Consider the following 20,405-nt stretch of genomic DNA (forward strand, 5'->3'; position numbering starts at 1 on the left):
CTACCATTCAGAAATGTACCTGTCCGAAGGTAGCATCTGAGTAAGGGAGTAGCCGTATACTAGACTACCATTCAGAAATGTACCTGTCCGAAGGTAGCATCTGAGTAAGGGAGTAGCCGTATACTAGACTACCATTCAGAAATGTACCTGTCCGAAGGTAGCATCTGAGTAAGGGAGTAGCTGTATACTAGACTACCATTCAGAAATGTACCTGTCCGAAGGTAGCATCTGAGGATTTGAAGGTCTAACTTGGTCGTACATTAGACTGTATTTGGGCAGAATCCGAGGACTTGACGGTCTAACTTGGTCGTACATTAGACTGTCACTGAGCAGAATCTGGTCTAACTTGGTCGTACATTAGACTGTATCTGGGCAGAATCCGAGGACTTGACGGTCTAACTTGGTCGTACATTAGACTGTCACTGAGCAGAATCTGGTCTAACTTGATCGTACATTAGACTGTAGTTGATGACTGGAATGAGCCGTCCGTTAGGCTGAATCTGATGCTGAAAGGGGTAGTCGTACGCTAGACTACGCTTCAGAAATGTAAGGTCTAACTTGGTCGTACATTAGACCGTATTTGAGTTGTTGAAGGTCAGAATGGATCGTACGTTAGATCGCATCTGAGTTGTTGAAGGTCAGAATGGATCGTACGCTAGATCGTATCTGAGTTGTTGAAGGTCAGAATGGATCGTACGCTAGATCGTATCTGAGTTGTTGAAGGTCAGAATGGATCGTACGTTAGATCGCATCTGAGTTGAAAGAGTCATATGTTGAGCTGAATCAGAGTGAACCGTACGTTAGGCTGTATCTGATAGTATTTGTATTTGCAATGAATATCTGGGATAGGCTTATAGATGCCATCGTTAGGAGGATGTCACAATGAATGTTGACATGGAGTATATCTGAAAGATGTATCTGAAGAAGAAAGTAGTCGTACGCTAGACTACACCTCGGAATGTACCATATGCTAGGCAGTATCTGAGGCATATAGTTGAAACTTGAATGTAATTGATAAAGATGTCTGTCTGAATGGGCCTTTGTTTTGACCGTATCAAGAGGATGATTAACCTGAAAAATAAAGTTAGCTTCATGCCATGTCATGATGCATGAGATGCAAATGTTGTATGCATGCGTGTGCCGTGATATGATGTGATGAACGAATTATGCGTCTGGAATAAATGTGAGCATGGTATGCATGTATATGTTATGAAATGATGTAAAGTATATGATGCGGTATGAAATAAATGTGAACATTGTATGCAGGTATGTGATGTGAAATGATGTAATGAATGTACTATGCGTCTGAAACGTTCTTCCAGGGGACTCTACTGGGGAAATAAATCTCAGTCTGCTGGTCGGAGATAGTTGTAGGGAAGACCCTCCCTTAACTGGGGGATTTGACTTCTGTCTGATGGTAAAAACACTTGACAGAGCCTGGCTGGGGATAGAAAAGATGACCCATTTGTCTAGTAATGCCACTCTCTTCTGGGGAATAATTGGCATCGCCGGGGAATCGAATTAGCAACGGATTCATTGGAAAGCATGGTTAGACCTTCTCCTTGGTCCTGAAGTCTCGTAGTAATTGCAATTTCCATTTTAGGCATGTATTTTTGATAAATATTGATCATATTCAAATGCATATATCAATTCAAGTTAAATCAATGGACGTTTACGCAAACAAAACAGAGAAAGTAAAACAAAAGCATCTTTTTAAAAATGAAATTGTATTGATTTGGAAAGAGGGCCTATAAACAGGCAATTTGTGTACAAGGAGACAGAAATCCTAGTAAGAGGAAATTGTCAAGAAAACAAAGAGAAAGCTATGCCGAAAACGTCCTATTGATTCTAATTCCACCACTGTCATTATGTCTTCAAGCATCTCATCTCCTGCTGTCGGATAGAAGTGATTGGCTTGTTCGGTCCCTTGAAACTTGGGTGAAGCTGACGGAGGACGGGACATAGTCATACGCTTTAATCCCTAATTTTGCCTGGACCGCCTTTTCAGGTTTTCAGTCCACCGGGATACCCTTTTTTTGCCCAAGCCGCCTTTTCAGGTTTTCGACTTGCCGGGTGTACATTTTTATATGTTTATCCCTAATTTTTGCCCAAACCCTTTTGGTTCGCCGGGATGCCCTTACTTTTGCCTAGATACGTCGACCTAGCGGGTCTCTTTTATGCGTAGTATTTTTTTTGACTATGTCTGCGTTCACGGGATGCGGGAAGTCTTCGCCGTCCATCGTAGCAAGTATCATGGCTCCACCAGAGAATGCCTTCTTAACTACAAATGGCCCTTCGTATGTGGGAGTCCATTTGCCTCTGGGATCCCTTTGTGGTAGAATGATACGCTTGACCACCAAGTCGCCGATTTGATACACCTGTCTCTTGACTCTTTTGTTAAATGCCTGGGTCATGCGCTTCTGATATATCTGTCCATGACACACAGCCGCAAGTCTCTTCTCATCGATCAAGTTTATCTGGTCGAGTCGAGTCTGAATCCATTCATCCTCATCTAAGCCTGCATCTTTCACAATTCTTAGAGAGGGAATCTGAACTTCCACTGGTAAAACGGCTTCCATTCCATAGACTAAAGAGAAAGGGGTTGCCCCTGTCGAAGTGCGGTAACCATGAAAAGCAAAAGGTAACATCTCATGCCAGTCTTTGTATGTTACTGTTATATTCTTGATATTGTTAGCAGCCTCCACGACGCCGTTCATCTTTGGCCGGTACGGAGAAGAGTTATGGTGTTTTATTTTGAACTGCATGCAGAGTTCAGTTTAGTACCCTTATCAGTGATAACTCTTTCAGGAGACAGCAGGTTTCTCGAATGTATATTTGATAAGATCCATCTTAGAAATCAATAAAGTGGTGTGATTCAACATATACTGTCTTAGTCGGCGAGCAGCCCAAGCCAAAGCACAGCAAGCTTTCTCAAGCTGTGAGTATCTTGTTTCACAGTCGGTACCTTTTGCTAAGGCAGTGTATGACATGCTCTTTTCGACCAGACTCGTCATGTTGCCCCAGCACACCCTATTGAATTTTCTAACACGGTCAAATACATGATTAGAGGTCTTCCTTCAACTGGTAGTATCAGAATTGGAGATTCTTGGAGATATTTCTTGATTTTGTCATTCATCATTCCATACCATCTCTTGATTTTTCTTTTTTTAGTAATTTGAAGATGGGTTTGCAAGTAGCAGTCAAGTGTGGGATGAATCGGGCAATGTAATTCGAGTGTCTCAAGAAACCTCTGACTTCTTTCTGGTCTATTTCAGTACTCAGATCTATCGTTTCAATTGATTCCTCATGCGGCTGTATGGTCTTTTCTTCTTGTAGTACCAGTCTGGCAAGTTCTCCAGGGACTTCACAATCTTCCTCGCTTCCATCCTCGGCTTGGTAGATCGGATTTTCAAAGTCATAATGAACAGTAGCAGAACTATTATCAACAGGATCCAGAGTGGATATGGATCGGAAAACTGTTACGTGCGTGTGTGCAAGAAAACATAGCTTGTTTTGAAAAAAATGACAGGAAAGATAAAGAGCGCAATATTTGAATGCAAAAAGTCCATTGATTTATTGAATATGAATATGCTTATGAAATGACAAAACCCTTGAAAAATTAGCTATTATGCCCCGGGTATAGACACAATGCTTTGAAACACAAAAATAGCAATAACAATTACTCCTGACTAAAGGAAATCGGGATAGTGTCTTCAGCCTTCCAATTATTGGGTCCGTCACCAATTGTTGGGAAAATCCAGCTATCCAAGTCATAATCATTATCAGTATCTTCCACAGCATTGACAGTCTCGTCATGATTAGGCAGAGGGGCAGTGATGCCATTAGGAGTCTCCGGAGGATCAAAGATAGTCGCCTGTATCTTCCCACTTCGAATGCCACTTTCAACATGTTCACCTGTTAATATAAGTTCAGTGAAACCTAATGAGGAACTCCTCAATAGATGGTTGTAGAATGGGCCAGTCAGTGTGCTCATGAACATGTCCACTAATTCTCGATCAGTCATAGGGGGTTTGACTCTGCCAGCCAAATCTCTCCACTTTTGAGCATATTCTTTGAAACTTTCTTTAGATCCCATAGTCATATTCTGCAACTGTAGCCGAGTAGGCGCTAGTTCAGAATTATACTGGTACTGTTTATAGAAAGCAGTTGCTAAATCAGTCCATGTGTGGATGTCAGAGCTCTCGAGCTGATAATACCACTCCAATTGTGTGCCAGACAGACTCTCTTGGAAGAAATGGATCCAGAGCTTCTTATTAGTGGTATACGGTTGAATCTTTCTCACGTAAGCTCTCAGATGCATCTGAGGACAAGATGCCCCATCATACTGAGTGAAAGCGGGGACCTTGAATTTGCGAGGAATGATCACATCGGAGACTAGACCCAAACTTTCAAAATCCAGACCGGGCGCCTTCTGACCTTCCATAGCTAGCATGCGTTCTTCCAGCAACTTGTACTTGCCATCTTTTGGAGAGTACTGTTCATTTTCATACTCTTCATCGTCATCCTCAGGGTTAGAGAAATCAGCATTCTCCTTCTCTGAATCATTCTCCGCCCCCTCTTCTGGGCCATTCGGGATTCCAAATTTGATTCCCGTAGCCTGTCCTTTACGCCTTCTGCCCGGGTTAATGAAGCTCACAGCTTTCTTGTCTTTCTTCCTTTCGACCAAAAGAGCCTTCAGTTCCTCCTGCCCCTTGGATAAGCTTAGCATCATCTCCTTGAATTGAGCATTCTGAGTCTGGATATCTTTGACAGTTTGTTCGAGATCCATTTTTCTGTTTAAGAGGCAGACCGTGAGAATATGGTCCTTTGGAATACCTGTTATGCGATGTTATGTTATGCGATGCAATGTATGAAATGTTTTCAAGGACTTTTGGAATTTAACTTTGCGTAAATCACCAACAAGGGAGAAATGTTTATTGCTAAATTTTTTCGATGTTCATTACAAAAGGAAAAACAATGAAAGCTCAAGTCTCCCAGGGGCGACTTCTTTTTGGGCGAAGATATGCATTGAGTCTTCGTTCCTCATTAAGCTGACTGGTGAGCTCTAGTACTTTCTTCCTTTCTGCATTGAACTGAGCTTCGAAAGTATCTCTCTCCTCTCTCAACTGGGTCCAGGATCTTTTCAATTCCTCAACATCAGTAGGCATATCTGGATAAGGAATGATCTGGGAAGTACCTCCTTCGACCTGTGATTCAACAATCAATGGTCCGACTGCCAGATATGGCATGACAAGTTCACGAGCTCTGGCGCGTACCCATCTGAGATAAGGCTCCATAGGAATAGAATTTTTCTTTCCTAAATTGCTTCTTTTCACCATGCCCCAAGCTCGTACAAACCTTTGGCGGAGACCTCGAGAGTCATTGTCATAGTCAAACACTGTACCTTGAATAATCATTTCATGTGGACTATCCCTTCGAGCATACCCAAACTGACGTAAGGCTAAGGCAGGATTATAAGTAATACCTCCTCTTATCCCCATGAGTGGTACATTAGGGAGTTCTCCACATCGGTCGATGATGATAACATTTTCTCTGAGGTTAGAACACCACCGGATGTCTGAATGGGAGAGTGCCATTATCCTTTGAGACCATTTCAGATTTTGATCATTCTTCAAGACTGATTGAGGGAGGTGCGAAATAAACCACCTAGACAACAAAGGTACGCAGCACATGAGAGTCCCTTGCCTCTTCATAGTACGAGTGTGAAGGGAATGCAAGACATCTCCAAGCAAGGTAGGCACAGGGTTATGAGTGAGGAATATCTTAATAGCATTCACATCTATGAATTGGTCCGGATTAGGGAATAGCACTAAACCATAGATTAGCAATGCTAGAACATCTTCAAAAGCATGGACATTCATAACTTTTAGGAATTCTCGGGCCTTACTTATCAGAAATTTGGCAAGTAAACCTTTCATTCCACTCCTCGTTACCCAATTGGTCTCAATGTCAGACTTTGTCATGTGTAAAGCTGCGGCAGCTTCTTCAGATTTTGGCATCTTTTCTAAACCACTGAAAGGTATTTGATCCAGGATAGGTATCCCAAGCAGCTGGGAGAATTCTTCTAATGTGGGTACCAACTGATAATCTGGGAAAGTGAAGCAATGATGTTTAGGATCGAAGAACTGGAATAAAACTCTCATCATATCTTCTTTGAAACCAGTGGTAACCAAATTGAGGAGAGAACCGTGTTTCTTGATGAACTGGGCATGATCGGGGAGCTCTGACACTAAATTCTTCAGTTGAGGAGAGATGGCTACAAAATTGATCCGGATGGTCTTCCTGGGAGCCATAGTCTTACAAAACAGAGCAAAGTTAAATCCCTAAGTCCTTGAAATGGTTAGTACAACGTTATGATGTCATGATGTTATGATGTTAAGATGTTATGATGTTATGAGGTTAAATAAATAACAAGCACAAGCAAGTCACACAACCATCATTCCTAGGTTTTAAGGCTTGCATGAGTTCCATAGGTAAGTACCCTCCCCACTGAAGTTTGGTTGGTTCAACCTGTCCTAGAATAGTAACCGGGTTCTAGAAGGATCTCAGATCATCGACCTTTCTTTAAGTCCACTTCAGTGCAACGCCAAGTGGTTGACCGAAGCTTCCCTAAAGTCCAATCTCAAAGAGTGTAGCATCGAGTATCAACCAACCTCAGTCGGAACCGAAGTCAGTTATCTCACTACTTTCTAATGGCTAGGATGAGTCAAATAAGGTTCTAAAGGTCTGGTTAATGCTTTGATGACACCACGCGAATGCCAAATTTTTTCTCAAGTAAACATGAGGAACATCAGGACATCCAAAGTGTCACATTAACCGTAGCCATCATTTTAACCATTCCAGTATACGCCGGATAGTCGCGATGATCTATTGCTACTTACCTAAGGTACACTAGATCCGGGTGTAGGATCTTTCACTCAAGCATAAAATACCCTTAAAAGAAGGAACAGTTGAAAACATAAATGATTTTTTAAGGTGACCTCTCTTTGTTAGTCCCCAGTGGAGTCGCCAGTTCTGTCATACGGTGAACTGGACTTTATGTTTTTTAATCGCAATGTCGCGGTTAGCAAGAGTCGCCACCGACTTTTCTTTTATCCCATAAGGAAAGGTGGAAAAGAACAGGAAAGACCTTAATTTAGATTCTTAGGTTCGGGAGGTACTTTATACAAAGGGAAGGTATTAGCACCCTTTGTATCCATGGTTATCCATGGGCTCTTAATTGCTCAATCATTTATGTTTTCTAATTTGAAAAAGGTGGTTGAGAAACGTGTGAAGAATGTTTGAAACTGAGAATTTAACTTTGTAATGATCCTTGCATGAATGTATACAAAGTGGTTATCTCATTTAGATTTGAAAGTTATTTAGAAAAATATAACTCGGCAATGATCCTAGTACGGATGTATGCTAAGTGGTGATTTTCCAAAAAAAGGATGTTTGAAATGTGATGAGCAATTAAGGGTTATACCTGTCCGAGGCCTTTACTGTCATTTTCTCTCCTTGTGAGGGTAAAACTGTCCTTACTATTGAGAAGTAAGTAGTTTATCCTTGGGATGTAGAAGGGTCATCGTAGGGTCATTGATAGGTCATTGAAGGCAACGGTTGTGAGGATACCTTAGCATTCGAAGGGACTATCATCATTTAACCGTAGGCTACACCGAAGGGTCATCGAGGGACAAAATCGTATTTCGGAAGGCAACATCCGAGGGACCATGATTTATTTTATGATGATTTAATCGAAGGGCCATTGCTAAGTGTATCTCCACATTCGCGGGACATGACCGTAATACCGTAATCATGGGGTAACGAAGAGAGGTCCGATATCATTTATTTAAAGTCCATATTTTAAGTTCATTAGGTAATTATGATGATTCCGCATTAAATCGATACATTAAAATCAATACATTAAGAATCAATACATTAAAATTAGTTAGGCAATCAATAGGAATCTTCACATTAAAGTGAAATAATTTAGAATCCATCTCCATGAAAGTCTCCCACACATAAAGTGGAGTACCTAGCCAGCCACTTCCTTGAGAATATGCAAGCTTTAACGCAAATTAAACGCACGGGTGAGAATACCAAGTTAAAGTGCAATTGAAAATTGCACTACAGAATGAACACAATAGTCACAAGGCCAAATAATGCATGATTACAATAAGACAAACATAAAACGAAACATAAGAACAGCTACTGGTACGTTCGCCTCTGCTTCGCCTGGCGAAGGATTGGCGAATATTCGCTACAGGCTCGCTTAGCGATGTGCTAGCGAGCGGCCACAGATTTTGAATTTTGGCAATCGTACCGTCTCCGGAACCTTGAATTATGACGTTAAATTACAGGCACAGCATGGATAGCATTCATGATGTTCAAGCATACTTAAATTTGCATGTGAAATCAGGTTACATATCAAAATTTAATCATGATGCATTATGTAGGTAACGGTTATCAATTGGAGGCATATAACAGCGATAATACGCAAACCTGTTTGCAATTGCTATGTTGAACTGATCACCCTAGGTATCGGATTGAGCTGGGCGGTGGTAGCTTCGAGGCGGGTGAGCGGCCTTCAGGGTTTCCGTCTTTTTGCGTCCGTCTTCCTCTGTCTGTTTTCCGTGGCTGAAGAGCTGGTATTTATAGTAGTAGTGGTGGTGACCTAATGGGCTTAAAATGAGGTCCAAAACTTCAGATTTTCGTAAGCTTCGCTAGGCGAAGGAATTGCTCGCCTAGCGAGCAAGCTAGTTCTGGGCTTTTTCTGGATCTGATGCTTCGCTGGGCGAGTGGCATGATGAAATGTTCGCTAGGCGAAGGAATTGCTCGCCTAGCGAGCGAGCTATTTTGGGCCACTTTTGGATTGGGCCTGTTGTGAGCTGGGCTTTTGTCCATTTGATATCAGTGCCTTGCAGAACAAGTCGGAGGGTCTTGAGAAATGCTTTGTAGTATCAATGGGCAAATTTTGGGGTATGACAGGATCCTTTTTCCATCTTACTTTCCTCTTCTTTGATGTAACATTCCGCTCGGGTGATAACCTTATCCGTGTTAGATGCTGGTTTTTATGTTAAAGATTTGTTGAACTGCCAGGCTTTGAGGTCGTGCTCAAATGCTTTGACAAACATTTATTGATTCAAATGAGATGCCTTAATTGTTTCTTTATTAAATCTCGTCATATATTCTCGGAGAGACTCTATGTGCCCTTGTCAGATGTTAAATAGACTGGTAGTAGACACTTTCGTATGCTTACTTGCCAAAAAATGTTGTACCATCTTCTTGGTTAAGTCTTGGTAGATGATGATCAAGAACCTAGGTAGACTCATATACCACCTCAAATCACCCTCCTTAAAGGTCCCGACCATGAGCTTACATTTGAGTGAATCAAAAGCCCTTACTATGGCCATCTGATTATTAATGGCAATAATATCCACATGTGGATCACGTTTACCATTGAAAGATACTAGTGATGGTGACTTGAAGTTCTCCAGGACCTAATCATCCCAAATAGCTTCGGATAAAGGATGAGAGTCCAGAGGCTCCTCCTCTGTATCCCCATCTTGAAGACTTTGTGTTTGCAAAACTTGGAAGCTATCTTATAAGGCTTCATTTTGCTAACGAAATGCTTCTACCACCGCGAGCTATTGAGTTATATCCAACACGGGGGTAGGTCGTTTCGACTGGGAGATGATCCTGACATTGTCCAGCTAACGTATTAACTCTTTTGATGTTAGGTTTGTGTGGTCTGTGCTAGTTTTTCCGAGGCCCCATGGTGGGTGCCAAATGCTCTTGCTAAAAAATACAAAAAGGTTGACTTCCTTGTTATAAGTCAAGGAGAGCCTAAAATGAATGGTTGGGGTGTCTCTTATGTGTATTGGTCTCGTGTTTTCTTATCCTTTACCCTTCATACATCCTCTTATTTATAGGTCTTCATCTCCTTTTCTCCATTTTTTGCTTGACTCTCCATATCCTTCATGAATTCATCTATCAATAACGTCTGACGCCCTTATAATTGCCATGTAACCTCTGCCTCTTCACCAATTATAACTTCCTGCCATAATGTATACCTTGTAATCGTTTATTATGAATCTTCAAATGGCATTTTGGCCTTGTCATCGGATTTGAATGCTACTAATTGGAACATTCTCAAATTTATGGGAGGTTGGCTCCATCCTGCTTACTCGAATATCCTAATCGGATTCTGATTAGTAGGTCTGGTATCCTAATCGAATTCCAATTAGTAGGTCTGATGTCCTACCCGGATTCCGATTAGTGGATTACAACTTGACTATCTGACCTTCTAATCCTACCATACCCGGTTGCCATACCAACTCGACTTCAAAGAATCCATATACTCAAATAGTCCTCGTTAATCTCATACCTCGGTTGGTCAACTAATTTCCCGGGATGTACATTACTCTCCTCGGGTTTGATAAACAACACAGCCTCAACAACACATGTGCTCTTGCAATCAGTGGCACATTGGACTACCCATTCACACCTGAAACATCTCAGAGAAGCAAACACTTCTGCACCACTTGTTTTAATCCCACTCCTACTGACAAGCGGTTAGAAAAACAAACGAGCACCGACAATGTTTCACACACATGTCGCATACCAGGGAACAGACAAAATTACACATCCTGGACGAATAAATCAACCTTCTCTGGTACCAATTATGTAAGACCCTATAAACCCCGACTCTTTTATTTAAAAATATAAACAATATTATTCTGAAAAAGGTGCCACACATTCATAATATGCATACTCTTTCAAGTTAATCAAAAACTTGTAGTGTAACTCAACATTAACGTATACTTTAAATTATCTCTTCAAAATAAAGTACTTGGTTGAATTTTAAAAAATCCAAAACAATTAACTCAAACAACAATAGTGACTCATTCCTAGTGTTACAAATCAGTGCAACCGAAAACTAAATAATGGAAATCGACAAATAACGAAGAAGAACCTCAATTCCACCTTCCAACTCACAACCTTTATTTCTCCTCCTGAGTATCTGTACCACATCATATAGAACACCCAAAAAAATAGGGGTGAGAATACGCTCAAATATATTAGTGGTGCAAAATATAGCAATGGTAACATATTCACACATTGATCAACACATACAATATTCTCAATAACAAAACAATTCAGAAGCCTTTCAGGTATGAAACGTGACCAACTATCTCGACTTAATGCATGTGATACCATTTTAGGGACATCTTAGTTATGTTACTGATATTCATCCACTCACTGCAGGTCATCTTCGAATTGGGTTCCACTTCGAACCCCACTAGTCACTGATCCCCACTTCTGAGTCAACCACTCATCATTGATCCCCACTTTTGAATAAGCCGTTCATCATTGATCTCCACTTATTAATTAACCACTCATCACCGATCCTCACTTATGAATTAGGCATTCGTCACTGATCCCCACTTCTGAGTCAACCATTCTTCATTGATCCCAACTTTTGAATAGACCATTTTTCACTGATCCCCACTTCTGAATAAACAACTTATATCAGGACCGAACTCCACACATCAATCATTGACACGTATGATGCATGACAATGCAACATCAACATACAAGTGTAATATCCACCACCGGTTCCACTTCGAACCATATACAACAACACATAAGGCAATCATGATAGTTCTTACTTTGAACTACACATTTCAATATCAATAACATATTATAACAATTCGTTTGATGATTACACACACATTTAAAATATTATTTAAATCATCATAATATTTTATCACGATAGTTTGTCACGTTCTTCATTAACACATAACAACCCTCAAATTCATGATTATATAATGACTCAAAAATCATCGCATAAGATCTCTACAAGTTAAACATATCATTCACATTTTGATGTACATATGTAGTATCTAAATCATTATTACAAGGTAGTATTACATGTTAGCTACCCAACACTTTGAATTGTGCCTCAAACGGAGTCACGTGACTCAAGTTACGCATGAAATGACACGCTTGGTACAAAAATGCAGGAAGCTGCTAAGACCCCGTAGCACTCCCAGGCCAAAAAAATCCCTATGGGTACTCCTCTGGTGAAAAATATAGAAGGACGCTAAGGCCGCTCGTAACAGCCGCTACGACCCATAGCAGTGCCCAGAAAACCCCAACTTGCTCGCGATTTTGTGCGATCTTTCTTGTTTTTCCAGCCATATATCAGCCCCCAAACCCCAAGTTTTAACCTCTAACAACCCCAAAAACACATCATATCATAAGGTACATGAATTAAAGGTAAATAAACACATCACAACATCAAAATCAACATAATCACATTAGATCGTCATGCTTTTCACCGATACATAACACCAATAGATGAACACCTGAACAACAACCCAATAAATTTGTACATACATAGGAATACATAACTTAACATCCAAATCATCACACAAACTCATAGTCATCACAACATATGAATTAAGTTTCACACAAATCTTTCACAAACACACCAAGCATCAGCAATGGTGAAAAGATGGGAAAAACCTAGAGGAGGGTGAGGATCCCTCTCTACCCTTCATGCATTTGACACCAATATTATAGTAATTCCCCTACTTTAATTTTCTAGGAAATAATCCAAATTTTGGTTATGCCTTTTCCTTCCTAGAGCTCTCTTTAAGGTTCCTTGCCTCTTTCTCCCCTTTTCCAGCTTTTCACGTATTAGAGCAACTCCCACTTTCCTTACTATCTATTTATTTAACCTTATTTTAATTATAATAATTTTAAACTTTTCCTTATTCCACACTTCACTCTAATTTTCTCATTAATTCAATTTTCACCCCAAAACTCCTAATTTTTTATTCTATTATTTACTTAAATAAAATCTAATTTATCCCATAGTTATTAAATAAGTCATATAAATTCACCAACATTCAAAATTAAATATATAAAAGAAATTAAAAATTAAATTAAATAATTAATTGAAAATCTGAGGCGTTACAGACAATGCCTATCACTTCCATCTTAGTTGGACAAAGAACCCAATGGCTATTATTCACTTTGACTATGACTCCCTAACCATTACAGAGAAGGAAATAGTTGACCTTATGGGCGAGTTCTACATCATGAGATGATGGAGCTTGATCGTGGGCAAGAAATAAATATTTATGAGTATCTCCATAATTTCTTTTCTGTATTTGTTTATAGTTTAGGGTTTTTTGTTGTACGTGCTCTTTATTTACTATCTTTCCTTCTTATTTGCATAGAAGATGTTGTATGTTCCTGTTGTAGAGAGGAATGATCACTCTGGCAAAAAGAAGGTTGAGTGCAAATGAAAAATGGGCTAACAGTCCTAAAAGTCATCCATGTGACCGTATCACTAAAGGCAACAAACGATGTGCTGAAAGATACACCATTATTGATACTCTACCCTTCAAAACTAAAAATAGATATAGGTTTGGAGGAAGTCCTTCTTTGGCTCGTCCATCTTAAAGGTGAGGAAGAAAAGGAAGGGAGTAACAACCATGCAGGGTTGCCCATCTGGGTTGAAGCACCTAAGACTCTCTGTCATATTGATAGAACAAGAAATTCAATCTGAAGAACTATATCAACGTTTAACTTCCTTTCAATGAAGATTTATGCAACGACTTCAAGGTTGTCAATCCGATGGGAACTGGGCACCTATTCGACATGGTGGAAAACCACCTTCCGAGAGGACTTGTGATGGAGAAAGTTCTCTTTGATGCTCATACCCAGGTTTACAAGTCCGTGGATGACCTATAGGTTAAATTGACCACCACAAAAAAAGTTGATGGCTCAGGAGCGAGAGTAACCAAAAAATATGACTGATGAATGTGATGGGATGAAGTGTTCTGAGGTGAAACTAAAAAATAACCTAAAGAAGGTAGAGGATGAAGCCAAGCATATCATCTTAATAAAGAGCAGTTTGAAGGAGTCTCTTGAGGCAACCCTCATCTTCTAGAAAAAAATTGGAGAATGATATCTCCTCCTACAAGAACGATTTGGTAGATGTCTCTCATCAACATTTTAAGTGGGCCAAAGAACATGTGCATTCTTTTATCATGACTTAGATTTATTCCAAGTGGTCTGAGATGGCCAACCAGTGGACGAAGAGGATGAAGGGTATCTCAATATGTTTTCTCATCATTCTTATAAGGGCGGCCCTAATGAACATGAAGTTTCCCATATTTAGTAGAAGGCAACTCCAACTAAGGAGGTTGCCTATAATGAGGATACTCAAGAAGAAAAATTATCTCAAGAGAATGACCAATGAGCCCTTTTGAATCTGGTTTTGTTTCCCTCCCCTTTCCTCAACTCTTATTATCAAACCTTAAATGTCTATTTGTAATCTTACCCGTAGAGGATTATGTAATATCTACCTTTGGGGTTTATGTAGCTATGCCCTTCGAGTCTCTATCAATGAACTATGTAGTCCTTCTGGAAAGTTTATTTTATACACTTTTGTGATTACTTACTTTTTTCCTTGAGGAGTAGTTTAAGGGGGCGTTGATAACCTTAGAAGATCATCGAGGAAACCTTATGCTTTATGATAGCCATGCTCCCTCTGGGGAGCTCTAAAGTGCAATCGCCTCATGGGCGGAGAGGATTCCTCATTGAGGATCCTACAATCAATTTTCTCATAGGTGCCAAGGAGTCCTCTAGCGTAACTAATAGCCTCTTGTGTGGAAAGGATTCCTTATTGAGGATCCATCGTAATTAAGAGTCTCTTGGATGTCAAGGATTACTTATTGAGGATCAAAATTAATTATTAGCCTCTTCGGCGACAAGGATTCATCATTGAGGATCCAACATAGTTAATTGCGTCTTGGACAACAATGATTCCTTATTGAGGACCCAACATAATTAATAGCCTCTTGGGAAACAAGGATCCCTAATTTAGGATCAAACTTTATTAATAGCCTTTTAGGAGATAGGGATTCATTATTAAGGATTCAACATAATTAATTGCCTATTGGGCAGTAAGGAATCCTTATTGAGGATCCAACATAATTAATATCCTATTTGACATCAAGGATTCCTTATTGATGATTCATCAAAACTAATAGTAACTTGGGCTACAATGATTCTTTATTGAGGATCCATAATAATTAATAGCCTCTTTGGTGATAAGGATTCCTTATTGAGGATCTAGCATAATGAATAGTCTCTTGGGTGGCAAGGATTCCTCTTTGAGGATCCAACATCTTCAACGACATAAGGATTCATATAGGCTTTAATTGACATATAACTCTGCAAAAGTAATACCACATAAGCAAAAAGGAAATGGCACCTCATTAAAACTCGTTCCCATGCAAGGGAAAATAGTTCCACCCCATTATTCAAAAATAACTTAAGAGTGCTCAAAGAAATTATACAAGTGTAACACCCCGATTTTGACCCTGAATCGTCGATTCAACACATTCATCATAGCCATTGCATTTCTACATAGCATAACATGCATTTCATACCGCATAGTGCCTAGAGTATCAGTCGAAATATTTTTTTTGGAATTACAAGCGAACCGGTTGAATTAATTGACAGATGTGTGTCAAATCAGTAGATGAAAAATTTTAAAATCAAGCTTGCAGACATCTATTTTATTAATCTACGTTTCGCGTAGTTTAATCTGATATGCTCGAATTATTTTTCGGCTCATGTTTTGGCCATTTTTTAATCCGCTCGAGCCCGTTCAACCAGTCAGAAATTAATTCAAAATTAAAAGAAACGCTATATTTTTTCAATAAGCATATTTCGCGCTGATCGTTGTGGTACGATCATTTTAATTTTTCGAGAACTTTTACGCCCAATTTTTTATTCATTTGTGACCCATTCATTTCCTTTTTTTTAGTCAAAATAATCAGGCCAGTCAGTTAGAATTATTTGTGCATTTAGTTTGATTTTAGATTGAGCATTTTTATTTATCATTTTTTATGTTTCAAAACAATTAATAAGAGAAACATATCTATCATTTTTCCAACATAAGTGTGACGTGTGCCTCACCCAATAAAAAGATTTTTCCCATTTTCAAGAGGAGTCACAGATAGCTAGTGGACTTTATTCACACCTTGAGACCACTTACTCTCCACGCGGTTGTGGCTTTGGACTTTGTTTCCAATTTCAAAAAACAATAAGAGCCAGCGGAGAAGAGGGGAAATGTTTTTTTTGTCTTTTCTGATAGGAACCACTCACGTGGCCAGCTGGATATCACCCGTTCACCTTGGGCGGCACTAGCAGCGATTACACATTTTTCTTTGTTTTATAGTGGAAGGAGGTACTAGAGAAGGGATAAAGAAAAACAAAAATTAGAAAAGGGGAGACCCCATTCATTCATTTCATTATTATTTTTGGGCATAAAAATAGCAGAGGAGAAGAGACTTTATCCTATTCAATTTTCATAATAAAAAATCCGCTCTTTTATTTCATTCCATCGGTATCCAACAACCTCTCTAGTGGAGTTTTTTTAAAAACAAAAATGCATATCATACTCCTTTCATTTTCCTACCTCCAAATACCCCACTCTTATTCCTCCGCCGTGCTACCGGAAAAGTCTTTCCTACCACAACAATAAACCCTTACTACCATGAGACCAAGCCTTCATACACCTCATTTTTTCCTCTCTCAACCTTTGAACCCCTTGCTGTAAACAACAAAACGCAATACCTTCCGTTCAATTTTTTGTTTTCAACTCAAACATTTCTGGAGAATAAACCGGCTGTGTGAAAAAGTGAGCATTTCCATTTGCGTTTGCTTTCTGGGTTTATTATTTTGTTTATATCCACTTATTTATTTTTTGTTTTCATTTTCTATGATCTTACTGTTTCTATTTATTTTGGTTTATTCTTTATTTATTTGTTTATTTTGTTTATTTATTGTTGGGCCCGAGGATGTAGACTTTTAGCCCATCTAGTAACATAGTAATGTATTGTTGTTTGTTTACTGGTTTATACATATTTTGTTTATATCCACTTATTTATTTACGTTTTCATCCACTTATTTTGTTCATTTATTGGTTTATACAGTAATGTAATACATATTATATTTTCTATATGCATTTTAAATATTATATATATATATATATATATATATATATATATATATATATATATATATATATATATATATATATATATATATATATATATATATATATGTATATATATATATATATAGAGAGAGAGAGAGAGAGAGAGATTGATTTATTATACTGTATATACTTTTTTTTAAAAAGGGGTTTGTATATGATAATATTGTAATTTTCTTATATACTAATATTATTAATATATTAAATCAATGATGTATATATATATTTCGTTTTATTTACTTGTGCAAGGACCGCTTTTGCGTTAGCACATTTTGATTTTATTTTGCGTAAGCGTGCGATACCATTCAAATTATTATCGTTACGCCTTTTAATCGACTTTGCGTTATAAATCGTGCACGAATCAAGACTCAATTTGCATGTAATAATCCACATTACTTGTTCATAGTCAATCCGCTTCTTTGTCTTGTGTTTGCGTTTTGACTGCCATGATCGCGTTGAGCGCTAGCAATTTGCGAGTTATTCTCCTATTGATACAACTTCTCCCTCTTTGTGCAATTCAATTTTAATTTTCCTTGTTCTCGTTTATGCATTATAATCTATTTTAATTCATCTTTTAATCATCTTTTTACATAGTGCACGTTGACCTTTTATTATTATTATTATTATTATTATTATTCAAAATACAAAAACATGATAAAATTAAAAGGACAAAAAATAGCGGACTTAGAAGATTGTGGTCTCATCCCCATTTGATAAAAATGTATCACACTCCCTATTATTATAAATAATTCTACTCTTTAATTTTTTTATCTTTGTTTTATTGTCTCTATCATGCATAAAAAAACCTTTTCAAAATAACTAATACTCGATTACGAGTCATCTTCTACCATAAGTCGATCGCTTTTAAGCATCGCAACCAACTGCACGTAGCTTCCTAAACGCACACACCACATTTACTCTTGGGCTTCTTACAATGAGACGTTACTGTTGCACCTACACGCATGCATTGTTTATTTGTTGATTGGGCCCGCTTTTTTTTTCACTATCTTGAATCCCCATTCGACCAAATGTACCCCCATTCCCATGACATGTAATAATTTTACTGTTTTTATTTCTTTATTGCTTGATTGTTTAGCTAGTTACTAACACAAGAATAAAATCAATTTCTTTTCAAAAAGATCAAAAATAATGACTCGATTCAACATCGAGTATTTTCTCAATAAACAAATCCATCCATTTCTATTCATCAGTTTCTATCTATTCCATTTCTTTCAAACCATGTCATTCAAATCTTTCTCAATCACTCATCAACTGCTTGATCCAACGTCAAGCAAATTTTCACATTAAAAACTCAAAAATAATTAATTCCTATTTAACACTTTTCAATAAAAATGGAAATGGAGCGTGGTGGAAACCATGCACTTCTGAGACTAAGATTCAAGATGGATATCTCGCTTATCTTAGCTCTCGCCATCATCAAAAATTGTCAATGTGTTTTCTTCAAACCCTTTCTCAATTAAATTCAAAAACACTTAATTCTTATTAAAATACTTTTTAAAATAATATGGAAATGGAACGGGGTGGATACCACGCACTCCTGAGACTAGGATTTGAGATGGATATCTCGCTCATCCAAGTTCTCACCATTACTCAAAACACATTCAAACCAATCAAACCTTTTCTCGCCGCCGTGCGATTAACCCGTAAACCCTTTCTCAAACAAAAGGTATTTTGTTTCAAGATGATGCAAAGCAATGTTTCGTCCACTTAAACGTGTGAGCAAGCTTGCGACGTTGCCCGCGAATGATGATTTATAAATCCATTTGGCCGTGATGAAAACATCCCCTTCTCCACTTGTTTTTGGTAGTCCAACAATGTTTTCATCGATTGACACAAAGTAGCTTTCGCTAAAATCGACCAACAAACAAACATTTTCTACCCAGAACTAAGTAAGCCTTGAGTTCTCTATTGCACCGGAGATACGTAGGAGCGGGATTTGTAAATCTTGTCAGACTCATTAATAAAAAAATATAGGTTTAGCCTCCTTCGTTAAAAATCCAAAAGCATTCTTCTCTCTTCTATTCTTTCTTTCCCACCTAATAACTCGAGAAGCCTAACATTCCAAACTAACACTAACGCACAAAACTAACCTAACGGTTCCCGTTGAGTACAACGGACGTGAGGTGTGTTAATACCTTCCCCTTGCGTAATCGACTCCCGAACCCTAATTTGGTTGCGACGACCATAATCATTGTCGTTATTTCTTGGGGTTTATCGATATTTCCCCTTTCCTTTTAGGATCAAATAAAGTTTAGTGGCGACTCTGTTTAGTCCATCATTGCGAGCGTGTGATTGCACTTCGTTAGGTCGTGTTCTCACATTTTTTTCAAGGTACGACAGATGGCGACTCTGCTGCGGGTATTGTTTCCCTAAGTGAGTCAAGCCTAGTTAGGACGTTTGTGTGCCTTTTCTTTATTTATTGCTTCTATAATCTTTATTGTTATATTGATATATTTGTTGTATATTGGTTCCATTATGATGTGGTATTTGGATGTTTTGATTGCAAACCATGTAGGAAAGACTCTACACCCGAGTCTAGAGTGAAAAAACATAAGATAGGACGATGGTTGAGTAGTACAGACTCCCAAGGTGAATACTTCGTAAGAGTCGGTATGAGAACCTCACTTAGAGTAGATACTTTTGCAAATATTGTCGCCCGAGGTGAATACTTCGTAAGCTTCAATATTTCAAAGGGGTCCATGACTCTAAGGACCTTTCAGAACATTGAACCTTTGGCCAACTAGGAGTGATGGTTGCATAGTATGAATTCTCGAGGTGAATACTTCGTAAGAATCGATACGAGAACCTCGCTCAGAATAGATTCTCTAGATGGAGTTGACGACCAGAAAGTATTTTCTGTAAGCGTCAAACATTATTTTGAATCCATGACTCTAAGTACCCTATCTAGAACAAAAGTCGATGGTTACGTAGTACGGGCTCCCGAGGTGAATACCTCGTAAGGGTCGGTACGAGAACCTCACCCATAATAGATTCCCTTGATGGAGTTGATGTCCGAAAAGCATTTTCTGTAAGCGTCAAACATTCTTGTATATCAGTGACTCTGGGGGTCCTTTGTAACAAAACCCTAGATCATACCCGGTGAGAACCCCATTTTAGAAAGTAATCAGATTTATCCATACCTCAGACCTTTGAACCTATACAAAAGAAAACATATTGCATCCATCCATTCATGGCATACACATAAAAAGAAAAACTTTTAGTTTGTTTCATATTGTTTCAGGAATTCAAGACTTGTTAGCAAAATGAATCCTAAGAGAAGAAGCACTTTTCAGTTCAA

The sequence above is a fragment of the Lathyrus oleraceus genome, chromosome 7, assembly GCF_024323335.1.
Source record: "Lathyrus oleraceus cultivar Zhongwan6 chromosome 7, CAAS_Psat_ZW6_1.0, whole genome shotgun sequence".
In the NCBI taxonomy this organism is placed as follows: domain Eukaryota; kingdom Viridiplantae; phylum Streptophyta; class Magnoliopsida; order Fabales; family Fabaceae; genus Lathyrus; species Lathyrus oleraceus.